Source organism: Mustela lutreola, chromosome X (assembly GCF_030435805.1).
Source record: "Mustela lutreola isolate mMusLut2 chromosome X, mMusLut2.pri, whole genome shotgun sequence".
Taxonomy (NCBI): domain Eukaryota; kingdom Metazoa; phylum Chordata; class Mammalia; order Carnivora; family Mustelidae; genus Mustela; species Mustela lutreola.
In genome coordinates, this window is record NC_081308.1 from 108,291,216 (window position 1) to 108,299,797 (window position 8,582).

An 8,582-nucleotide genomic window follows, 5' to 3' on the forward strand; every position below is an offset into this window, starting at 1 on the left:
ATAGATTGCTCTGGGCAGCATAGACATTTTAACGATGTTTATTCTTCTGACCCATGAGCCTGGAATGTTTTTCCATCTTTTTGTGTCTTCTTCGATTTCTTTCATGAGTTTCTATAGTTCCTAGAGTATAGATAATTTACCTCTTTGGTTAGGTTTATTCCAAGATATCTTATGGGTTTTGGTGCTATTGTAAATGAAATCAAGTCTCTAATTTTCTTTATACAGTTTTCTTTATACTTTATACCTTATACAGTTTTTATTTATACTTTTTCTTTATACTTTATACAGAAGCAACTGATGTCTGTGCATTGATTTTGTATCCTACCACATTATTGAATTGCTGTATGCATTCTAGCAATTTAAGGGTGGAGTCCTTTAGGTTTTCCAAATAAAGTATCATGTCACCTGTGAAGAGAGTTTGACTTCTTCTTTGCCAATTTGAATACATTATTTTTTTTTTAAATTTTTGTTGTCTGATTGCTCTTGTTAGGACTTCTAGTATTATGCTGAACAATAGTGGCAAGAGTAGACATCCTTGTCGTGTACCTGATCTTAAGGGAAAGACTCTTTGTTCTTCCCCAATGAAAACAATATTTACTGTGGGTTTTTCATACATGAATTTTATGAAATTTAGGAATGTTCTATCTATCCCTGTACTCTGACGAGTTTTAATCAGGAAAGGATGCTATATTTTGTCAAATGCTTTTTCTGCGTCAATTGAGAGGACCATGTAGTTCTTCTTTCTTCTCTTATTAATGTGCTCATCACATTGATTTATTTGCAAATGTTGAACCACCCTTGCATCCTCAGAATAAGTCCCACCTGGTCCTGATGGATAATAGTTTCAATGTACTGTTGGATCCTATTAGCTAGGAACTTGTCATGAATTTTGGCATCCATATTCAACAAGGACAGTTGTCTGAAATTCTTCTTTTTGATGGGGTTTTTGCCTGGTTTTTGGATCAAAGTAATGCTTGCTGCACAGAATGAGTCTGGAAGTTTTCCTTCTCTGTGTATTTTTGAAACAGCTTCAGGAGAATAGGTATTATTTCTTCTTTGAATGATTCTCATTTATTTAGTTATTTATTTGAAGAGAGAGATCACAAGTAGGCAGAGAGGCAGGCAGAGAGAGAGAGAGAGAGAGAAGCAGGCTCCCTGCTGAGCAGAGAGCCCGATGTGGGACTCGATCCCAGGACCCTGAGATCATGACCTGAGCTGAAGGCAGTGGTTTAACCCACTGAGCCACCCAGGAACCCCTCTGGAGAGGTTTTTGATCACTGCTTCAATCTCATTACTGGCTATTGGTATATTTAGGTTGCCAGTTTCTTCCTGTTTCAGTTTTAGAAGTTTATAGGTTTTCATGAAGGCATCCATTTCTTCTATGTTGCTTATCTTATTGGCATATGGCTGTTGATGATAATTTCTGATTATTGTTTCTATTCTCTTGTTGTTAGTTTTGATTGCCCCTATCATTCATAATTTTATTAATTTGGGTCCTTTCTCTTTTCTTTTTGATAAGTCTGGCCACTGGTTTATAGAAATTATTAATTCTCTCAAAGAATGAGCTTATAGTTTCATTGATGTGTTCGACTATATTTCTGGTTTCTAATTAATTGATTTCTGCTCTAATCTTAATTATTTGTGTTAAGCTTCATTTGTTGAATCTCCAGTTCTTTAAGGTGTAAAGATAATTTTTGTATTCAGGATTTTTCTTTCTTTCTTTCTTTTTTTTTTTTTTTTTTTTTTTTAAGTGAGGTTTGGATGGCTATGTATTTCCCCCTTAGGACCACCTTTGTCATAATAGGTTTTGGATCTACATGTCTTCATTCTCATTGGTTTCCATGAGTTGTTTAAGTACTTGTTTGATTTACTGGTTGATCCAAGAATTCTTGAGCAGGCTTGTCTTCAGCTTCCAAGTGTTTGAATTTCTTCCAAATTTTTTCTTGTGATTGAGTTCCAGTTTCAAAGCACTGTGGTCTGAGAATATGCAGGGGATACACTCAATCTTTTGGTATTAGTTGAGACCTGATTTGTGTCCCAGTATGTGGTCTATTCTGGAGACTCTTCTATGTGAGCTCTAGAAGAATGAGTATTCTGTTGTTTTAGGGTGGAATGCTGTGTTTATATCTATGAGGTTCATCTTGTCCAGTGTGTCATTCAAAGCTTTTTGTTGTTGTTGTTATTGTTGTTGTTGTTGATTTTCTGCTTAGATGATCTGTCATTTGCTGATAGTGGAGTGTTGAGGTCTTCTGCTAATTGTTATCAATATGTCTTTTTAATTTATTTAAAAATAAACAAAATTTGGAGCACCTGGGTGGCTCAGTGGGTTAAAGCCTCTGCCTTCAGCTCAGGTCATGTTCCCAAGGTCCTGGGATATAGCCCCGCATCGGGCTCTCTGCTCAGTGGGGAGCCTGCTTCCTCCTCTCACTCTGCCTGTCTCTCTGCCTACTTGTGATCTGTCTGTCAAATAAGTAAATAAAAATCTTTAAAAAAATAAATAAAATAAACAAAATTTGCAAATTCTGGTTCATGTAGTTGACTACTTCCATGTTGGGGGTATAGATATTTATAATTGTTAGATCTTGTTGGATAGATCATTTAAGAATGATACAATGTCTTTCTGTATCTCTGACTACAGTCGTTAGCCTAAAATTTAATTTGTCTGATTTGAGAATTGCTACCCCAGTTTTCTTTTGCAGTTTGTTGGCATGAAAGATGGTTATGCATCCCTTCACTTTCAGTCTGGATGTATCTTTAGGTTCCAAATGTGTCTCTTTTTTTTTTCTTTTTTTAAATTTGATTCATTTTTTTTTTTCAGTATTCCAAAATTCATTGCTTATGCACCACACCCAGTGTTCCATGCAGTATGTGTCTTTCTTGATACCCACCACCAGGTTTACCCAACCCTTCACTCCCCTCCCTTCTAAAACCCAGTTTGTTTCTCAGAGTCCACAGTCTCTCATGGTTTTCTCCCCTCTTCGATTTCCCCCAACTTACTTCTCCTCTCAATCCATCCAATCTGCAACCCTGTGCTATTTCACGGGAGCATTTAGGCCATTCATGTTGAGGGTGCTATTGAAGGATATGATTTTATTGTCATTATGTTGCCTGTGACATCTTTGTTTCTATAGCTTATAAATTTATGTTCTATATCTCTCTTGGAGTCTTTCTCCTTTTATAGAATCCCCCTTAATATTTCTTTCAGGGCATGCTTAGAGGTCCCATATTCTTTCAGTTTTCACAGGTCTTGGAAGCTCTATCTCTCCATCAGTTCTAAATGGCAGTCTTGCTGGATAAAATATTCTTGGCTGCATGTTCTTTTTATTTAATACTCTGAATATGTCTTTCCAGCCCTTTCTGGGTTTCCAGTCTCTATAGACAGGTCTGACATTATTCTGATCTTCCTCCCTCTTTATATAAGGAATCATTTCCCCATAACTGCCCTTAAGATGTTTTTCTCGGTTTTAGGATTCATGAGTTTTACTATTACATGCTGGGGCATTGGTTTATTCTCCTTCATCTTGGGAGGAGTTCTTTCTCTCTCTAGGACACAAATGCTTGCTTCATTCCCCAGATTAAGGAAGTTCCCAGCTAGGATCTGCTCAAATATAACTTCTACTCCTCTCTCTCTCTCTCTCCACCCCCTCAGGGATCCCAATAATTCTGACACTGGATCATTTCATGGCATCATTTATTTCTCTAATTCTGTTTCCATGGATTCTAAGTTGTTTGTTCTAGGCCTCCTCTTGTTCCTTCTTTTCTATCAGTTTGTCTTCTAGATCACTAATTCATTCTTCTGCCTCATTTACCCTAGCTGTTAAAATGCCTAGATTGGATAGGATCTCACTGATAGAATTTTTTATTTCTGCCAGATCAGCTCTCACTTCTGCCTTAGAGAATCTATGTTGCCATTAATGGTTTTCTCCATCTTAACTACTGCCTGCATAACTTTAACCCTGAAGTCTATTTCCAACATCTTGCTTATATCCATATCCATTAGTTCTGTGGCAGAGGTCATAGTCTCTGAATTTTTCCTGCGTTAGGGGTTTTTCCTCTTACTCATTCTATTAGGGGTGGTTGAGGGAATGTAAAGAGTCCAAATGATTGAACATAACCCAAGCAAGATGCACCTCCTTTATAGGGACCTTAGGGTTGCCAATTTCTTGTTTTTGCAGCCTATCTTCTGGAGGAAGTTCCTGTTGCTCTGTTACTCAGGCAACCTTGTTTGGGCAGAGTTGCCCTGTCCCCTGTGGGTGGGGATGAACTCAGTGAAAACCAGTTTTAGAGGACTTTTGTTCTCTGGCATCTTTTCCTGGTAACTTTCAGTGTCTCGTCTAAGAGTCAGAGCAGAAGTGACTGTATCCAAACCTCTGCCTCAGAACAGAGATTGCAGCCTGCTCTTCAGTAAGCACTTTAGGCCACACTGTTTTTGTTTTTGTTTGTGCTGCTAAAAACTGCTGCATCCTGTGTCATGTGCCCCCACAGAAGCACTCCCAGCTCTCACTTCCAGGTCTAAACATGACTCTGACCTCTGTGCTTCTAAAATGGCCAGATGTCCCAGTTCTTATATGCACCCTTGCAGCTTCAGGTTTCAGTCTGGTGGGCTGCCCTAAAGTCCCTTCCCCACGACTATCAGTCTGGGAGTTTGCTCCAGGTCCCCAGCGTGGGAGGATTTTGCCCTCCCATGGTGCAGGATCCAGGAAGCTCTCTCCCTCTTCCACTTATCTTCTGATATATGCCTGCATAATCATGGCTCCCTGCTTTATAATTTGAAACCAACAACCAGAGACATTCTGTTTGTAGAGATCCAGATATATCTTCTTACATCTCAGGCTGATTTTGTGGGTGTTCAGAGTGATCTGGTAGATATACAGCTCAATTCAGGGGATGAGCTGAAAACTCCTCTGCCCTATTGCCTACAGGGATAATCCTTACAGTGCATTTGTTGTGAATAGATTTAGTTCTGTTTATCTGCACAGAATTACTTACCAACAGGAATTTCCTAAATGGGCCAAATTTTAGATATCAGAATAAGTTTGATAGCCTTCTTGATAATGGTAATATTTTGAAATGGATATCAGCCCAGTTATAAAGCTTTATAAAAAAAAAAAAAGTCCTGCCCTATGACCCAGCAATTGCACTATTGGGTATTTACCCTAAAGATACAAATGTAGTGATCCAAAGGGGCACATGCACCCGAATGTTTATAGCAGCAATGTCCACAATAGCCAAACTATGGAAAGAACCTAGATGTCCATCAACAGATGAATGGATCAAGAAGATGTGGTATATATACACAATGGAATACTATGCAGCCATCAAAAGAAATGAAATCTTGCCATTTGCGACAACATGGATGGAACTAGAGCGTATCATGCTTAGCGAAATAAGTCAAGCAGAGAAAGACAACTATCATATGATCTCCCTGATATGAGGAAGTGGTGATACAACATGGAGGCTTAAGTGGGTAGAAGAAGAATAAATGAAACAAGATGGGATTGGGAGGGAGACAAACCATAAGTGACTCTTAATCTCATGAAACAAACTGAGGGTTGCCGGGGGGAGGGGGTTTGGGAGAAGGGGGTGGGATTATGGACATTGGGGAGGGTATGTGATTTGGTGAGTGCTGTGAAGTGTGTAAACCTGGTGATTCACAGACCTGTACCCCTGGGGATAAAAATATATGTTTATAAAAAATAAAAAATAAAAAAAAATAAATAAAAAAAAAAAAAAGAACACAAACAATAAAAAAAAAAAAAAAAAAAAAAGTCCACCAAATGTGCTTTCAACCACTTCATGTAGGAGATCTTTTCATATAGAGAAAATGTGGTAATTTCTTTGTTATTCATTAAGTAGATGTTTATTGTGTACCTACTACATGCAGGTATGCAATAATAATATAGAGATCCTGCCCCTCAAGAATTTTAGTGTATTGTGGGTAAGATCCACTTTTACCTACATCAACTTTATAACTATAACTTATTAACTTCTAATGGCACCAAATATACATGTGATGTCATGATTTAATTCTACTAAAGCAAATACTTTATAGGTTTTAAATTTGGTGCAATGGAAAAAGCCACTTATCGAATGAACCTAGTCAGCTGCTCAGCACCTTGACTTTACTTTCAACTTAACATTGGACAGCCTATAGTTTTCAAAGGTACTGTCTTTGCCAATAAAATGTCTCCAAGGGAGACAATCACCATACCTTAAGTTCAGCAGAAGCTGAAAGGCATACAGGGAGTGGAAAAAAAAAATTATAATAAAAAAAGAAGAATGCCTTAGGTATGCCATGATTAGAGGCTATTGTTATAGGGAAAATGGATACAGCCTTACTAGAAGCAGGGCATCCTATATGATTGGTTTGGGAACACATTTGGAATAAGGAAAGCTGACAGTCACTGACCAAATCCTGACCTTTCTGGTTGGAGTCTATGGAGGCTGTAGGTCAGAATTCTATTTTCATATCTGGTCTAGTCATTGTTTATTCAGTCTCTCATTGTCAAGCATTATTATCATTCATGTTCAATACTTTTGTGAGTATCTACTATGGACCAGGTAGTGTTTTAGATATCAACAGGAGACAGTGACCACCAACACAGGAAAAAACAGGAAAAAAAAACCAAAAATTCCTGCCCTGGATAAATTGCATCCAACATGGGCAAAACTAACTGCAGTTTTAAACTGAGCCACAAACATGGTCACATTGAGAAAGTTGACATTGAGAAATAGAGTTGAGGGAACAAGAATTCTTGGAGAAAATAATTCTAGGAAGAATGAACAATAAGTTTAGAGATTCTGAAGCTTGACATGCTCATGTATTTTATGGATAGCTTGAAATCTACATGACTTGAATAAATAAGGGGGAAGAGTAGAAGGACATGTGAAATATAATACAGCAATATAAATAAATATAAATAAAATGTAAATTTTATAAATAAATTTACTATAAATAAAATATAGCTATATTTAACTATGTATATATAACTATATATTTAAGAACAAATATAAATAAATAATAAAATATAAAAACATATTAATACAAATCTATTAGCATATAATAACACTAATTATAAATGCACTTGGTGGGAAAAGTCAGGCTGTTTTCTTGCCTCAGCATCCAATTTACCTCTGTATTTGTTTTGGTTAAAAAAGAAAATTCTGATTCACCTATGTAACTAGAGGAAATAACAGCTTATAAAAAATACCTTGCAGCCTTAGTATCCATTTCAATGGATTTGATTTTTCTTATAAGTATTTAAATTTGATAAGAAAGAAATAGGGTCTTTAATAGGGTCTTTAATAATTACTAAAACCAATATGATGTCATTTTTTCTTTTTTTTTCATTTCTTTTTTCTTTCTTTCTTTTTTTTTTTAGACCAGAAAGTATTTTATTGACATAATGGATATTTGTACTTCCCTGTCATCACCTTGGGTAATGGCACCAGGCCCAGGCAAGAGACCTGCCCTTTCACTTTACAGATGCAGTTCAGCAGACAGTACTTCTGGGAGCCAGTGGGATAGGTGAGAAAGCTGCTTTTTCTCTTATTCCTCTTTTTGAGGATCTCCTTGTTCTTCTACAAGATCTGTTGGATGTGCTCCATGATCTCTTTATTATAACTGGTCTCTACATCCATGAGTACCTGCTATCTGGAATGAAGATAGAACCTCAGAAATGGAGATGGCATCCCGTTTCTAAACATCATGATCTGCACCTAAGGTTTTTTCTACTTGTTCTTAGATATGTTGAAAAACACAAATTTCCTGGTGCCCTTGTCCAGCTCCTTGTGCATGTTGTAGTTCACAGTCATGACCTTCACTGACCTTGAACGCCATCTCCCTGTGGTAAGGTGTGGCAGATCAGGAAGCAACCCTTCACAGGCATGGTGGAGGAGGGGTTGGGCCATGGGACTAGCAGAAAGGAGAGACTCAGAGCAGCAAACACAGCTGGCCCAACAGAGAACACACCACTTCACCTCACAACTGATTTCCTCTTCCTTTGTGGACACAGAGGAAGGAGGGGCCAGGGGAGGGAGCAACTATTTTTTTCCCCTTTTTTTCCCCATTCACTTTTTTCCTTTTTAACAACAGAAATTACTGGTGAATTAAACACATGCAAGCAGATGTTTCCATGTTTTGATGAGCATTTGAGTGTGACTTAGGTATACGATAGCCATAGACTGGCTTATACAATTTACTTTCATAATCATAGATCAGACATTTTTAAGGATGAGTACTATAAACTCCTTAGTCAATGGCACACTGATAAAATTTTCATGTATGTTCAAGAAATGTCAGTAACTGTTTTATTTCCAGTTCTTTATTAAAAAATGTGTCAATTTGACAGCCTAAGAAAATGGGATAGGGATTTCAGTAAGAAGTCAAAGCTTGGTGTGTTGTATATTGGAGTGTGTATTTTCCATTTACTGGTAAATTCATTGAGACAGATAAAGACAAGGTAAATTCATTGAGACAAATAAAGACAAGATTCATTGAGACAAAGACAAGTTTCAGGAATGACAAAGCATTGTCAATTACAGTGAATTTTTACTGAATTAGCATATTTATTCATAAAAAT

The 8,582-nt window shown here is 37.1% G+C and overlaps 1 pseudogene; it reads right to left on the bottom strand.

The window, feature by feature from the left end:
* Positions 1 to 7,395: 7,395 nt before the first annotated feature.
* On the bottom strand, positions 7,396 to 7,889 carry LOC131821057 (small ribosomal subunit protein mS25-like; annotated as a pseudogene).
* Between the last annotated feature and the right edge of the window lie 693 nt (positions 7,890 to 8,582).